Genomic DNA, 16759 nt, shown 5'->3' with positions numbered 1-16759 from the left:
ATCGCACTGTGTGTCGCGCGCTTATCGCGCGGCTTCTTGGCATGGTTTCAGAGATAGGGCGGAGCCCGCGGCGGCCCACGGCCCGCTGAAATATATCTCGGAGGCAGCGTGTATGGACTTACGCCATAGCGACAACCACCAGGTGCACGCATCGTCTGCTTAGGCGCTGTTTAACGTCTGCTAACAAAAAAAAAAGCAATGCAATTACCACCCCTGCGGCTTCGCCAAGATTTCCTTCGGTTGTAAATGTGCTATAGTCATTTAAAACAAAGTTAGCCGAAGTGAAATTTCGTTGGAGTTGGCCCTTTATGCTAAAGTTGGTTTGGAAACGGCGGTCGTTGACGTCATTGACATCGTCATGACGTCGTGACACCGCGAAATTTTCCTAGGTACGATGTCATCGCTCGTGAAAAAAAAAATAGGCTGTACTTTTTCAGATTTGGGCTGCGCGTGCGTGCGGCTGCCTCCGCGGTAACGGAGTACTCAGCCAGTGTTTTAACGAGGTCATGACGCGTACACCTTCTGGGCGCGGAAACCGAAACTATAGCCTCGTTTACATGAATGCGACAGTGGCGCATCGCATTTCCAAGCGCATTTGGGAAAGGCGATGCGACGCCGTTTACATGTAGCGCCTGAACTCTCGCGAGAACGTAGCGCCACATGGTGTCGTATAAGGGAAGTGCAACCGACTTCCGGTGCAATTGGTTTCCGGTAGTAGGCCGAGTGCACGTTGGTGGTTGAGTGCCGAGAAATAGACAGTTTTAGTTTAGCGTACGCAACTTATAGCGTACGCTATACGCTATAGTGTAGCGGATGCAGAGCCACGCACGTGTATTGCAGCTTTAGTTGGCCAGCGAGATCTTCGGATCTCAGAGGCAACATGCCGTCGTTGCAGCTATTTTCCGACTCTAGCGATAGGTAGCGCTGACATCTTGAATGTATCTTTCGTTAGGCTTCGACTCGTTCGAAATGAGAAGCGATCTCGAAAACACCACAAGGCTATCCATAATACTCTGTCGTCGAAGCGGCCTGAGACTAAGCGAAAGCCGTTTACACAATCATTTGCGGCGAACGAAGTGCATTTTACAAAAGCAACGCCAAATTCAATTCGAAGCGGGCAGCAGGGAACGCCGCCATGTTGATGGCGAATTCCTTCCCATCATTCCTAATGCGACGATCCTGCGTTTACATGCTCCGCGAGAGTCGACTCGCGCCCGTAAATCTACCCTCGCCTGGCGCATTAATGCGATGCGCTTTCCTAGCGCATTACTGCTGTTTACATGAATGTGATGCGCTAGAAATGCGATGCGATGCGACACTGTCGCATTCATGTAAACGCGGCTTATAGCTCTTGGAAACAAGTATTACAGTAAATTATTTAAAACTCTCTGGCGCCTACCAACATTTCTTTCTTTAAAAAAACGAGTTAGTTTTCTTTAGACCTTTCGCCGGTTTTCGTGGTAGGAAGTTGGGGGTCGGTGTTCCTGTACTTTCGCCCCCGATGCACGGGCTTCACTGTCCTGCTTTCAGTGTGGAGCGCACGGACTTCGTGTTCCTCGTATCGGCGTTTGGGACTGCCTTGCGACGCGACCAACGCGTGGCTTTTTCCTGTAGCCCACACGTCTATCGTCAAGAGTGCGCTTGCGGCACTACTTGACTTTTGCAGTGGGACGCAGACTCCCGCTCGGACGCGGACACCTGACTCCCGCTTCTCCCGCTAGGGGCGCTGCGCTGGCGCGTGACGTCACGGAGGAAAAGCTGGGCCCCAACTGGCGCGGTCGCGCGCGGCCGCGCAATATGCAACGCATTCTTGGCTTAACCAAGCTAAGCCTGGCCATTCTTTTTTTGCCGCCTTCTCCTTTCCTCTCTCTTCATCTTTTTCTCCCGACACCTCTTTCCCCGTGCAGTGCTGTTGAGGTGTCCTCCTGTGAGTTACAGTTACGGCACTGCACTTATCTCTTCCTTTCTCTTTAAAGGTCACTTCACACACACGCTGTCGCGCTACCAAATTGCAAGGCCGCGTTCGTCGCCGAACACCAACAGTAAGCATGTAAGACTAAAGAGCCGAACAAGCGGAGTTCTCACAAATTTAGCATTTGCAAAGATATTTTGGAAAATTTCGTTAACCATATATCCAGGAATATCGCAGATGTTGCGCGAATTGGCAACGGGAGACGCGTCGCACAAAACTTGTCCACACACACACGCACTCACGCTCGCTCGCTCGCTCACTCACTCACTCACTCACTCACTCACTCACTCACTCACTCACTCACTCACTCACTCACTCACTCACTCACTCACTCACTCACTCACTCACTCACTCACTCACTCACTCACTCACTCACTCACAAATCGAAAGGAGTGCTGGACCGGCATTTTGAGACAAGTTTTGCCTGAATTAATATACCTTGTTTCTCAACCTTCACACTTGCGAAGTGTTATCCTTTTCAGTATGGGAATTTTGTGGCCGAGTCTGTACATGCATCCCTAGTAATATACCACAGTAGTGCTTTAGTCTCACAAGCCTACAACGGCATAGAAATGTCTGTCCTTATGGTCGAATAAGTGACGCAATAAGTGCTCATTAGATCGCGGTTGGACTGACATTGAGCGACATATATCTGTTGTTCCGATCGTCAAATTCACGTTCGTGTTCTTCTGCAGGCCTTGCGCGGAGCAGACTACTTCCGCTTGTCACCCTGATGAGCAATGGCGGATACTGGTAAGTGAACAGTACTTAAACTGTGTGTCCGCGTGAACGTAAGGGCAGCTCCGACTGATGCGCTCTAAACAAATTTTTTACGCCATTTGGAGTATTTTGTGTGTTGCGCTCTAGAGGGGATCGCGGCTTACTCGCGTGTGATTGTTAGGCCGACAGCTAATCATTAAAGAAGTAAAAATGAAGCAAATGTTTTCTCTACGTTTTTAAAGAAAAAAAGAAAGACTGAAAATACGCTATAGAAAAGTTGCCACTGTTGGGGCGCATTTTGTGCCTGAAGAATAATCGTCGCCTCCCCTGTCCTGTGTGCCTCTCCTTTCTTTAACGTTGCGCGCCCGGTACTTCCTGGCCACAAACGGAATGCGCGTTATCAGCGTGAAACAACGTTATTGACAAGAACTTAGCGATAGCGCCGAGTTCGCACAAAGGGAACGAAGTCACGACAGGGGACGATTGTTAATTGTTTGGCGACGAGGTACGCCAAGAGTTTTGAAGGACCACGATAAGCCCTAAAGGCTCACGTTTTTCCTGGAGCGTATTGTAAAAAAAAAGGCCTGGTTACACTAAAATAATCTACACCCTTAAAAGTGAATAAGGGTGTAAACCGGTCTAATACTCGCAACCTTACGCCCAAAAAGGGTGCGAGGTATAGACCAATATATACCGTTTAGGCATTTAAGGGCGTAAAACGCCTCGTGCACCGCCTATAGAGGCGCCACTGAAAGCCACCTAGCGGACGCTTCCAACAACACACGCGGGAGCAGTAGCAGACGACAACACTTTGCAGCAAGGATGGCTGAAGTTCGCGGCTGCGATTTCTCCTTTGTTCGGGTGCCAGGCTGCTTCTTCTGCGGTGACAGCTATAGGGAAGATGCTGACCTCTGTGCGAGCGGGTATGAACACGATATTACCGGTGTTTGGGACAACATGGTCCACATACGTGCAAGGTGTGTCCCGCAGACAACCACCATGAACCCCATTTACATGACGTGGAGCTCATGTTGACTAGCCGATAAATTTTGTTGAGTTATGCGATCTCTCGATGGTTTTTTTATTCTACCCTTGCCGCAATGCTGCTTCTGTAGCTGAATAATAAGCACCCGTCGTTAGTGCAGACTTATGTCAAACAAATCCGCACGGTGCAATCTCTGCATATGCCGTTGTGATTTTTCTGCCGATGAATACATGTGACATCGCCGAATAGCTGCAGTCGAAGTCGCCTCAAGAAGAGTAATTGCGAATTTATTGATGGAAACGCGTACACTAGCCAACGAAGTCGGCAAACACACGGGTTAATAAAAGCGCGTGTTAGTGTTGTACCGCCGATGCAATTAATAATAATATATGGGGTTTTACGTGCCAAAACCACTTTCTGATTATGAGGCACGCCGTAGTGGAGGACTCCGGAAATTTAGACCACCTGGGGTTCTTTAACGTGCACTTAAATCTAAGCACACGGGTGTTTTCGCATTTCGCCCCCATCGAAATGCGGCCGCCGTGGCCGGGATTCGATCTCGCGACCTCGTGCTCAGCAGCCTAACACCATAGCCACTGAGCAACCACGGCGGGTGCCGATGCAATTCTGCCGCATACGCCGATGAACTACCGTTCCCGCTGCAGTTTGTGCAATTTTAAATTCCCCAAGGGAGCTGCTTGGAAACGTACAAAGCTAAAGACTGACTAGCTTTTCAGTACTTTTTTATATTACTAGAAAGAGGTGCCACATGATACATTTAAAGGCAGAGCAGCGCCAGTCAAAGTAGATGAGCGCTGGCGGCAAGGCCCGGTTTAGTCGTCTGCAGCGTAAGTATAAGAAAGAATTTAGTTGAGTACAAAACTCACATGCAAGAAGGGACTACGTTGTGAAACAAACAAATCACTCGGCGTGTTAAGCTGGCTCAGGCAGCATCGAGGTGTGATGACTTCCCAAACGGGACGCGAACTTTTCAGCGAGAAATGGAACAAAAATACCATATGCAGCAGCTATTAGCAATTTTGGTCCTAAACTACCTATTTTCTAAACACATTTCCAAAAACGCAAACAATATCTAAGATGTCCTCGGGCGAAAAGAATAAAGCTGTTAAACAAGCACTTCCTCGGTATCATTCCGATAAGACACAGCGTGATTTATACCCTTTATAAACAAGGCGGGGTGATAACTTCGCAGCTTAAAAGAATCGACAAGAGTTATGCATGGAGCAACTAGCAACAGTTAAACATGCGCGAAGCCTTGCATAAAATAGATCTAAAAACATGAAGTGCGCGACAGCTGGTGCAATGATTTACCGCGCCACCTGAAACCAACAATTCCAGTCCTTGCAAGCTTCAGTAGCTTTAACCTACAACGCAATGCACTCGTGCAGTCGTGCTGCCTAGCTAGCGCAACGCGGTAAAGAAGCGGAAAACAATATCAGCGGCAAACAGCATTCCGAACTTTAGCGAAATGCCTTTAAACCTCATGCTGCACTGCAGACGAACTTCGTTGCTCACGCGTCTATGATCGAGTGGAAAAAACACCGACGAGACCAAGGAAAGGATGAGAACAAGGAATTTCCTTTCGAAGCGACGATCCATTTTTGCTACCGTCGCTCCCGCTGATGAGGCTTTGCCGGGAATGATTAGAACCGTATCGCTGCACGTTTTCACCGGTGTTTGAGCCCCCCACCCTGCAACAATTCTTCTTCGACATTCCCTGAAGCTTTTGCCACCCCACACGTGCGAATGGTGTTGCCTATCTTGCTATGAAAACGGGGATAAGACAGAGAAGCACGATCAACGACACAACAAACTACGGCGCGCGCCAGGATCCTCTCCCGCGTGTTCTGCGCAAGGCCGCCACCAGTGGCGCGTCCGTCGGCGTGCACGTCGCCTATAGGGCGTAACAAGGGCATACGTAGACGCCCTCTAAAACACTTTGGACCCGTTAGATCGTACCGTTGTTCCACAACGATAATAGTCTTCTGTCTGCCTTTGCACCCGCTACTTTCCCATGACGCCAATAGCACGAATGACGTTATCAAGATGGCTGCCCGTTATTGTTCTGTGACAAAGGCTGTGATAAAGCCGAAAATGGTGCAAGCCGTTCTTAGAATGTATAAGATAGGGCACACGATCGCACTTCCCGCATCTTCTTTGATCTGGCGTATAGAGGCTGCCGTGAACGTGCGAGCCGAATCTTACTGAACTCCATGCAGCAGGGAACTTGCAATGTCGTGTCAGAAACAGCCAAAAGTCGCTCGCTCTTTCTCTCTCGACGCCCAACAGGGAGATGTCTTAATGACCGATTACGGGAACATTGCCAAACTGTTATGTTGCTGCGTGGGTCGTATCGCGAGGCACCATCGCGACAAGGCGTATCGGCAATAACCTTTTATTGCCGTCACGAAACAAATACAGAACAGTGGGAACTTGATAACTGCTACAATATATACATTCTTGAGGCCGGGAGAGGGCGCTCTTCAACACAGGGTTAACTGATGCAGATACGTCATCCGCTGAACTCAGCGGCCAAAATCATGATGATGATGATATGTGGTGTTTAATGGCGCAAGGGCCAGGTTTGGCCAAAGAGCGCCATGACAAGTGGTGATGTTGACGATGGATTATGGAGATGTGACTTGGCTGTAAAGTGGCCTAAAAATTGTCGCTGTAAAGTGCGTAAAATCTACGTGCTATAAAATTATGGCGATGACTAATGACGAATACTATGAACACTAGAATGTATTGGGAAAAATGATGCATTGTACAAAATATGTGAGATGCTAAAATTTTCTAAGGGCACCACTGCCTCGTCAAAACCCTTGAACCCAAGGGACGAGAGGCATGTGCTATTCGAAACAACTATCACAGCGCTATCCTCTATAGAGAGGAGGCGCTACGAACGTATGGGCTAGTTACATGTAATACAACATCTTTCAGAAAACCTAGGGCAGTGCTGGTGTCAAAGAGCGGTTCTGCACCGAGTATAACATAACAGGATGAAGGGGGATGTGCTGCCGGTATGCTAGGGGAAAATGCTTCTTTCTTTCATATTCGGCTTCCCGACACTCCAGCAGGACGTGGAGGACGGTCAGCCTCTCCCCGCATCTACCGCAGGTTGGAGGCTCGTTTCCAGTGAGTAAAAAGTTGTGCGTGCCAAAAGTGTGTCCTATTCTTAGGCGACAGAATAGGACATCTGTCCGGCGTGACTTTGTTACAGGAGGCCAGAAACCTAATTTCGGCTTTATTACATGCAACTTATTATTTGTTTCCAGGTCCCACAATCGTTGCCAGTAGTTTCGCAGTTTCCTTCTTAAGAAGGGTTTCAGGTCTGTGACAGGGACCGCAGCGGTAGAATTAACAGTGTGTGATGCAATTGATGTGGCCATCTGGTCCGCTAGAACATTACCCTGGATGCCCCTATGGCCAGGCACCCAGCATATAATCACATGCTGGTTTGATACATATGCTTTACATAAGATGGAATAGAGTTCAATTATTATAGGATTTTTGTGCTTACAGAACGACATCAAAGACTTCACAACACTAAGGGAGTCTGTATATATAACTGATTTTTCGAGTTTTGATTTCCTTATATGCTTCACGGTCGACAATATTGCGTAGGCCTCAGCCGTGAAGATACTAGTTTCCGGATGCAGTAAATCGGATTCCGAGAAGGATGGACCGACGGCTGCATATGACACCCCCTCGCGTGACTTCGATGCGTCTGTGTAGAACTCAGTGCAGGAGTATTTGTACTGGAGTTCGCGGAAATGCATTTGGATTTCAATCTCTGGAGCATGCTTTGTGACTTCCATGAAAGATATATCACATTGTATGAGCTGCCACTCCCAAGGAGGTAGCAGCTTGGTTGGATGCATTAGGGGAAGCTCGAGGAGTGGAACATGCATTTCTTCACTAAGCTCCCTCACACGCAGCGAGAAAGGCTGTCTTACGGAGGGACGATTGCGAAAGAGTGTAGCATATGTCACGTCATTAACGGTATTAAAACAGGGATGTTCAGGATTTGAGTGGACTTTCAGTAAATATGTTTGGCTGATGTACGTTCTCTGGATATGAAGCGACCACTCATTCGATTCTGCATATAAACTTTGTACGGGACTCGTTCTGAAAGCTCCTGTGGCTAAACGGATACCTAGATGGTGGACCGGATCTAGCATCTTTAGCGCGCTCGGGGCTGCAGAATGGTAGATCACGGCACCATAATCTAATCGTGAACGGATCAGGCTCTTATAGAGATTAATTAAGCACTTCCTGTCACTACCCCACGATGTATGGGATGGAAGTTTCATTAGGTTCATTGTTTTCAGACATTTTTCTTTAATATGTTTAATGTGGGGGACGAAAGTGAGTCTGTAGTCTAGTATAACACCTAGAAACTTGTGCTCTTTGTTTACGGGTATTTGTTGTCCACAAAGTTCTAAGCAAGGATCTGGGATCATTCCTCTCTTTCTTGTAAAAAGAACGCAAGAGCTTTTGTTAGGATTGATCTTAAATCCATTATTGTCTGCCCACATTGAGACTTTGTTCAGGCCATGCTGTACCTGCCTCTCGCAGACTGCGAGGTTACAAGATTTGAAAGCTATTTGTATATCGTCCACGTAGACGGAATAAAAGATTGCCGGTGGTAATGAAGCGCGAAGCGTGTTCATCTTCACGATGAAAAGTGTGCAACTGAGCACGCCTCCTTGGGGTACACCCGTTTCTTGTATAAAAGGTCGTGATAGTACATTGCCGACTTTTACCCGGAAGGTACGACTGGACAGATAGCTTTCTATTAGGTTAAGCATATTTCCATGGATACCTATTTCTAACAAGTCTCTTAGGATTCCGTAACGCCACGTCGTATCGTACGCCTTCTCCATATCGAGGAATATGGATAAGAAGAATTGTTTGTGCACAAATGCGTCCCGGATATTTGCTTCTACACGTATAAGATGGTCAGTTGTGGAGCGCCCTTCTCGGAAGCCGCACTGATAGGGATCAAGGATTTTGCTCTGTTCAAGGAAATGAATGAGTCGCCGGTTAATCATTTTTTCAAACACCTTACAAATTCAACTTGTGAGGGCTATCGGGCGGTAACTTGATACTGAGGAAGGGTCCTTGCCTTGTTTCAAAACAGGGACCACAATGGCTTCCTTCCATGCGGTTGGAAGGTACCCTGCATCCCAAATGGTGTTGAAAAGTGTGAGTAGTGTAACCTGCGTGTCATTGTGTAAGTTTTTGAGCATTTCATACATGATTCTATCAGATCCTGGTGCGGAGCTGTTGCATGCGCTCAAGGCAGCTCTCAATTCGGCAATACAAAATGGACGGTTGTAAGGCTCATTCTTTCGACCTTTTCTTATAAGTGGCTTACGTTCTTCTGTTTGTTTGTATTTGAGAAAGGATTGTGTATAATTTGTTGGACTTGACACGCTCTCAAAATATTCCCCAAGTGAGTCTGCCTGGTCTTGCAGTGTATCGCCCTGTGTGTTTACCAGGGGGACTGAGTATGTTTGCCTCCCTCTAATCCTATTAACTCTGTTCCAGGCTTTGACCTCATCCCTAAACGAGTTAATACTCGATAGATACTTTTGCCAGCTTTCTCTTCTGGCCTGTCGGCGGGTTCTCCTACCTTGGGATTTTACTTTTTTAAAGTTGACAAGATTTTCTGCAGTGGGCGAAGCGCGTAGCAACTCCCACGCTTTGTTCTGATTCCTACGTGCGATTCTGCATTCATTGTTCCACCACGGGACATGCCGTTTGCATGCCGAGCCGCTTAATTCACGTATGCATTTAGATGCGGCATCTATTACGAAGGCTGTGAAGTACTCCACAGCAGCATCGATCTCTAAAGAAGACATGTCATCACATGATATACTAGTTAAGTTTCGGAACCTCTCCCAGTCTGCTGTGTCAATCTTCCACCTAGGAGCGTGTAGTGGATATTCATTTTCTTTAGGTGATCTTAGCAGTATAGGGAAGTGGTCGCTGCCGTAAGGGTTGTCGGCAACTTCCCATTCAAGTTCAGGCAGTACAGACGGGGAGACTATGCTAAGATCTATGGAAGAATAGGTTCTGTTTGCTAGCGAGTAATATGTGTGTTGCTTCTTATTCAACAGACACGCACCAGAAGAAAAAAGGAATTGTTCGACAAGACGTCCTCGCGCATCTATATGAGGGTCGCCCCACAGGTAGTTATGAGCATTGAAATCGCCAAGAACAACATAGGGTTCCGGCAATTCATCAATAAAGGACTGAAATTCATGTTTGCTTAGTTTATAATGTGGGGGAATATAAAGCGAGGAAATAGTGATAAGTTTCTTTAGCAGAATAGCCCGAACCGCCACTGCCTCAAGGGCCGTTCGTAGTTGTACACGTTGACAGGCTATGCTTTTTTGAATTATAATTGCAACACCACCCGATGATGCGACGGCATCATCGTGATCTTTGCGAAATGTTACATACTGTCGAAGAAAGTTTGTGTGTTTGGATTTTAAGTGTGTTTCCTGTAAACACAGCACTTTTTGATTGTGTTTATGGATAAGTTCTTGAACATCATCAAGATTCCTAAGTAGACCTTTGACATTCCATTGAATGATTTGTGTATCCATATTTTAAATTTAATTGGTGCTGTGCTTACGGAAACGGAAGGGATGTCTTAGATTACAGAGCCCTTTCTAGGCCCTGTAACCGGGGTTTTGCTCTTTTTGAAGCGTTCGAGGGAACCTCGCCACTCCTTAGGCGCCTGGGGCGCCTTGGGGGTAGGTGTAGTGTCCATTGCCTCTTGTGAGGCGCCGGACACCTGCTCTTGCGAGCGAGAAGTTTCCCGAGAGGGTCCCGCCTTGGAGGGCAAGACCCTTGCGCCCACCAGCCCGGAGGTCGATGGGGTTCCCTGGGGGATTTGGCTGCGCCGGCCATTGCCAGCACTGGAAGGGACCTGGGAGGTTGAGGCAGCCTCGGCTGCGCCCACCTTCGGGGTCGATGGCCCCTTTTCCTCGGTTGGCGGAGCAGCGCTAGCTGCAACCACCGTGGGGGCAGATGGCGTAACTGCCGACTCACTGCGTGTGGGTCGGACAGTCGCCGGATGCCGTTGTGACGCTGCCCCCTGACGCGCCACTTCGGCAAAGCTTTTCTTTGGCAGGTATGCTACCCGCCTGCGTGCCTCTTTGAACGTTATATTTTCCTTAACTTTAATTGTTAAAATTTCCTTTTCTTTTTTCCAAGAGGGGCACGACCGCGAGTACGCGGCGTGATCCCCGTCACAATTTACACAGTGGAGAGCGTTCTCACAAGCTTCAGAGGTGTGTTCTTGATTACTACATTTGGCACAAGTTTGGCGGCCTCGGCAGCTCTGCGAGCTGTGGCCAAAGCGCTGGCATTTGAAACAACGGAGTGGGTTGGGCACGTACGGCCTAACACGGAGCTTGATGTACCCGGCCTCGATTGACTCGGGCAGAACACTTGAACCAAATGTGATTATTAGGTGCTTGGTCTGGATCTCTTTGCCATCTCGCCTTATCTTAATTCTTCTGACATTGATAACATTTTGCTCACTGAAGCCCTCCAGGAGTTCCGCTTCAGTCAGTTCAAGCAGATCGTCATCCGACACAACACCGCGGGTGGTGTTCAATGTACGGTGCGGGGTTACTGTTATGTGGGTCTCCCCAAACGACACTAGTTTCGATAGTTTTTGATATTGTTTCAAATCGCGGAGCTCCAAGAGGAGGTCACCGCTTGCCATCCTGGACACCTTGTAACCTGGACCAAAAACATCAGTCAAGGACTTTGACACAAGGAATGGTGAAATGTTTCGCACTGCTTTGTTTGGCTTTTCGGAGTGAATAACATGGAACCGGGGGAAATTCTGCATTTGGTGTCCAAAAAACTGAAATACATCTTCGGTGCGCCCTCGTTTCTGAGGGCGATCTGGAAGTTTGGGGAAGGAAGTTTCCATGAAAATATATAAAAATTCGGCAACAGCGCCGACCGCCCACCACGGAGCCCAACGAGGGGACGCGGCAGAGCTTGCATGCAAGTCTGCACGACGCCAGTCGTACGCCGCCACTATAACCAAATATGGTGTACCCAAGGTTGGATAGCCACACAGGGTTAACCCTTGCCGCCAAGAATAAGGAAGTAAATAGAAGAGAGAAGGAGACAGGAAAGGTGGAAAGTAAGGGAAAGACGAAGGTTGTAGGAAGAGAGAGACAGGAAAAGGCGACTGCCGATTTCCCCCGGGTGGGTCAGTCCGGGGGTGCCGTCTACGTGAAGCAGAGGCCAAAGGGATGTGTTGCCTCCGCCGGGGGGCCTTAAAGGTCCGAACACCCGGCATCGGCTCAACCCCCAGGATCCCCCTTTCCCCGGACACGGCTAAGCCGCGCACGGCTACACGCGGGAGGGTCCGACCCTCGTGTGCTCGGGTCCGTGGTGTCGCAACACACCAAACGCCTGCTGACGCAGACGCCCCTGCGGGGAGCGGCCAAAATCAGTATACAACACTCCTTCCCCCTTAGTTGGTACTCAACAGTCAGCCAATGCCAGCACAAAGTCCCGAAGATGTTGTGGTGTCTTCCGGGAACGCTGCGAACGGCGTGGGCCCGGCAATTCTACACTTTGCTCTGTTGGTGCTGGCTGAGGTGCTGCTACGTCGTCCGAAGGAAGCATGACTGTTGGTTGCGCCTCGGGAGGTAGCATGGCTGTCGGGTGCTCCTCGGTTTCACTGGGATCTGGTGTCTTGCTGCTGCTCATTCCGCCAGGTGAAGGGCTTGACGAAGGCTGAACCTCAGGCTGTCCTTCAGGTACAGTTTCGGCTAACCTCATGCGAATGCTGCTCCGCCGACGAAGCTGGTCCACGTGCCGGCGACACACACGACCATCCGGAAGAGCAACCTCATAAGAGATCGGGCCAGTTGCTCTGGAAATCACAGCAGATACCCATGGTGGGCCCTGGCCGTAGTTACGTGCAAATACAGGGTCGTCGGGCTGGAATATGCGTGGTGTCGGCAGAACTTCTGCCAGCCGGGAGGACTTGTCAGGGGCCCGGTCTGGATGCAGCCGATCCAGCATGGTAGACAGTCGGCGGCCCATCAACAACTCGCACGGGGCGTGCCCCGTGACTGTGTGCGGAGTTACATGCTGCTGTAGAGTGAAGTCTACCAAGCGCTTCGCCCAGCTTCCTCGGATTATTCGAGCTAATGTCTCTTTGGTGGTCCGTACCATCCTTTCGGCCTGCCCGTTCGTGGATGGATGGAACGGTGCAGATGTCACTTGGCGGATGAGGTTGGCATCCAGGAACCCTCGAAATTCTGTGGATGTGAATTGCGGGCCGTTGTCTGAAACAAGGGTATCTGGCAGGCCATGAGTTGCGAACAATCTTTGTAAGGTAGTGATTACAGCACTCGATGTCATTGACGACATTAGTATGACCTCCAGCCATTTGGAATAAGAGTCCACCACAATCAAGAAGGTATGTTCTTGGAAGGGACCAGCGAAATCAATGTGCAGGCGTGACCATGGTGTCCGGGTCGTCTCCCATGGGTGCACAGGTGCCTGAGGCATCTCGGGCCGTGTTTCCTGGCAAGGAAAACATCGCCGGACCCATTCCTCAATGGCCGCATCCATGCCAGGCCACCATACATAACTGCGGGCAAGCGCTTTCATTCTGACGATGCCAGGGTATCCGACATGCAGAGCTTCGAGGACCCGGAAACGCATCTTCTGTGGAATCACCACACGGTCACCCCACAGTAAGCATCCCTTGTGGGCGGACAGTTCATGTTGCCTGGACATGAAAGGTGTGAACTCGGAACTCGGAGCGCACCTTGGCCACCCCTTCCACACCCAGTTGAGGACACGGGAGAGGATAGCATCCTTGGCGGAGTACTTAGCTACATCGTCTGCATGGACTGGAGATTCTGGAAGTACGTCCAGAAGCATGACGACCTCTGCTGGCGAAGGGTCGTCCTGGCACTGGTCCGCTTGAGGCAGTCTGCTGAGACCATCTGCGTGGCCTAACTGTTTTCCTGGTCGGTGGTGGAGAGTATGCTGGTATCCATTAAGAAAAATGGACCAACGCAACATTCGTGGTGAAAGCATCTGTGGCGTTTGCCGGTCTGATGTGAAGAGCCCCAGGAACGGCTTGTGGTCTGTATGGATCTGAAATGGGCGGCCGAATACGTAGTCATGGAACTTCTTTACTCCGGCAACCACAGCGAGTGCCTCCTTATCAATCTGGGCGTAATTACGCTCCGTAGAGGACAAGGTTCTTGAATAAAAAGCGATTGGTGCTTCCGTGTTATCCGGCATTCTGTGACTCAACACTGCTCCTATTCCGTACGGGGACGCATCGCATGCAAGGATCACCGGCTTCTTCTCGTCGAAATGTGTCAGCACCTGGTTGGATGCCAGTAGCTTCTTCACATTGTCGAACGCAGTTTGTTGTAGGTTTCCCCACAGCCAGGGGACCTTCTTGTCCAACAAACGGTGCAGGGGTTCAGCGACAGTGGCCTTGTGTGGAAGGAATGCATGATAGAAATTGAGAAGACCCAGGAAGGCCTGCAGCTCGGCTCTGTTCAACGGCCGCGGTTCATTAAGGATGGCTTGCGTCTTGGCCAGTGTGGGGTGGATTCCCTCAGCATCGACTCGGAAACCCAAAAATTCCACTTGAGTCACTCCTAGCTGGCATTTCTCCTTCTTGACCTTAAGCCCTGCATCTTGGAACCGCTGAAGGACCTCTCGAAGGCGACTAAGTAGTTCTTGGTGCGATGCACCTGAAATGAGGACATCATCAAAATATGGAATGACGCCTGGTAGTCCGCGCAATAGGTTCTCCATTAAACTCTGAAAGATGCCAGGTGCGACGCTGACACCGAACTGTAATCGTCGAACGCGGAAAGCACCCCGATGCGTCACAATGGTCTGCGCCTCTGCAGATTCATCAGTCACTGGGAGCTGTTGGTAGGCCTGTGCTAAGTCTAGCTTCGCAAAGACAGTTCCACTAGAGAGGGATGCCAGCAGGTGGTTGACAGCTGGTACCGGATACGAGTGCTGCTGCAAGGCTTTGTTGATGGTGCACTTGTAGTCTGCACAGATGCGGACGTCCCCATTTGCCTTCAGTGGCGTAACAATAGGGGTTTCCCAACGAGCGTGGTCAACCGGCTCAAGGATTCCTTGTGTTATCAGCTTGTCCAGTTCGGCGTCGATTTTCAGTCGCAGTGCGAAAGGAACCCTTCTTGCTTTCAGGCGGATAGGCACAACCTCAGGGTCAAGTGCAAACTGAACGGGCGGTCCCTTGTAGCAGCCTAGCGTCCCGTCGGACACAGAGGCAAAATCCCGGAATATGCTATCAAGTGAGGATGGTTGCTGATCGATGCGTTGCACTCCCGTGATATTGATACCGAGTGCCGGAAACCAATCCAGCCCGAGAAGACTTGGGCGCTCGCCCTTGACAATGACCAGTCGCAATGGGCCGTCAAAATCTTTGAACTGCACTCGGACGGTACCAACTCCTCGTACAGCGATACGGTTTGCTTGATAGTCCCTCATGACAACATCAAGTGGCTGTAGGTTTCTGACACGCCCCTTTGGAAAAATGCGTCTGGCTGTGGCGTCGGAGATAATGGAAAAAGTTGATCCCGAATCCACCTCCATCTGACACTGTGTGCCTTCGATTTTTACACTCACATGTATCTTCCTCTTGGCGGGTTTAGACACTTCGTTGATAGCAGTAACTGCCAAGTCGTCGCAGTATGAAATGTTTGTGCGAGGAGCGGTCTTGAATTGTTGCATCCGGGCTTGATCTTTGGCATTTCGACGTGGGCTAAGCTGCCTCCGGGACCGGCAGACCTTAGCAATATGACCGGTTTTTCCACATTCCCTGCACTGGGCACCACGGAACCGACACAGGCGGCGTTCGTGCGGGCCTCCACAGCTGGCGCAGGGGCCGCCCACCAATCTCTCGGTGTCCCGTCGCTGAGTGAAGCTCGCACGTAACCGAAGAACATCCTCGGCGGTGTCTTGCTCGCCATCATCGCCCGTCGTCGTCCCTTGATGCACGGGCTCGAAACGTGGCGCGTTGGTGGTTTGAAACGAGGCTAGGCTGGGTTCCCGGGCAATGGCCTCAGCGGCGACTACTTCCTCGACAGCACTAGTGAAAGACACCTCTTCTTTCGCCAGTAGTCGCCGCTTCACCGTGTCGTTCTGCAGTCCGAACACGAATCGATCCCGTAGCACGGTGTCGAGGTCGTTGAAGTTGCAGTGCTGTGCCGTCGTTTGAAGAGCAGCGAGGTAGGCGGCGGCAGACTCACTTGGTGCCTGGTCGCGGCGATGGAATTCATATCGTCTGGCAAGCTCCGGTGGTTTCGGCGCTAGGTGGTCACGCAGAACGGCGAGGATTGTTTCGAACGGTGTATCCTTCAGCTGGGCCGGTGCTACGAGCGCCCTGGCTAATTGAAAAGTGGCGGGACCGCAGCGGCTGAGGAATATCGATCTCTTCTTGCTGGCGTCCGTAACGTCCTGCGCCTCGAGGAAGAACTGGAAACGTTCTGCATAGTCCTCCCACTCTTCAGGGTGGGTGATGTCGAAAGGCTCGAGCCCCTCCGTTGTGGTGGCCGTCATTGTGAACGAGTACGGACAGGAGCTAGCTTCCTATTGCGGCGGTCTCATTCAGTCCCACCCTCGTAGCCAGTGTTATGTTGCTGCGTGGGTCGTATCGCGAGGCACCATCGCGACAAGGCGTATCGGCAATAACCTTTTATTGCCGTCACGAAACAGATACAGAACAGTGGGAACTTGATAACTGCTACAATATATACATTCTTGAGGCCGGGAGAGGGCGCTCTTCAACACAGGGTTAACTGATGCAGATACGTCATCCGCTGAACTCAGCGGCCAAAATCAGTACACAACACAAACTGTGAAAAATAAGCAATACGGTCATCTGTCAACCCACTGTCAAGAATGCGGCTGTGCGCCGGTCTATGAATCCTGTCGGGTTCTTGCGAAGCGCAAAGATAAAAGACGTGCGAGAGATCATTGAAGCGCAGGCTATCTGG

The 16759-nt window shown here is 50.1% G+C and overlaps 1 long non-coding RNA gene across 1 annotated transcript in view; it reads left to right on the top strand.

The window, feature by feature from the left end:
* The window catches only part of LOC139060963 (uncharacterized), a 30863-nt gene that overhangs the window by 4036 nt on the left and 10068 nt on the right, over positions 1 to 16759 (top strand). The window contains exon 2 of the long non-coding RNA XR_011515119.1: positions 2668 to 2725. This is a non-coding gene — a long non-coding RNA (uncharacterized lncRNA). The remainder of the gene's footprint in view (positions 1 to 2667; positions 2726 to 16759) is intronic.

The sequence above is a fragment of the Dermacentor albipictus genome, chromosome 6 (genome assembly GCF_038994185.2).
Source record: "Dermacentor albipictus isolate Rhodes 1998 colony chromosome 6, USDA_Dalb.pri_finalv2, whole genome shotgun sequence".
Taxonomy (NCBI): Eukaryota; Metazoa; Arthropoda; class Arachnida; order Ixodida; family Ixodidae; genus Dermacentor; species Dermacentor albipictus.
The sequence above is the reverse complement of the archived record's forward strand: the minus strand, read 5'-3'. Positions and strand labels throughout refer to the sequence as shown.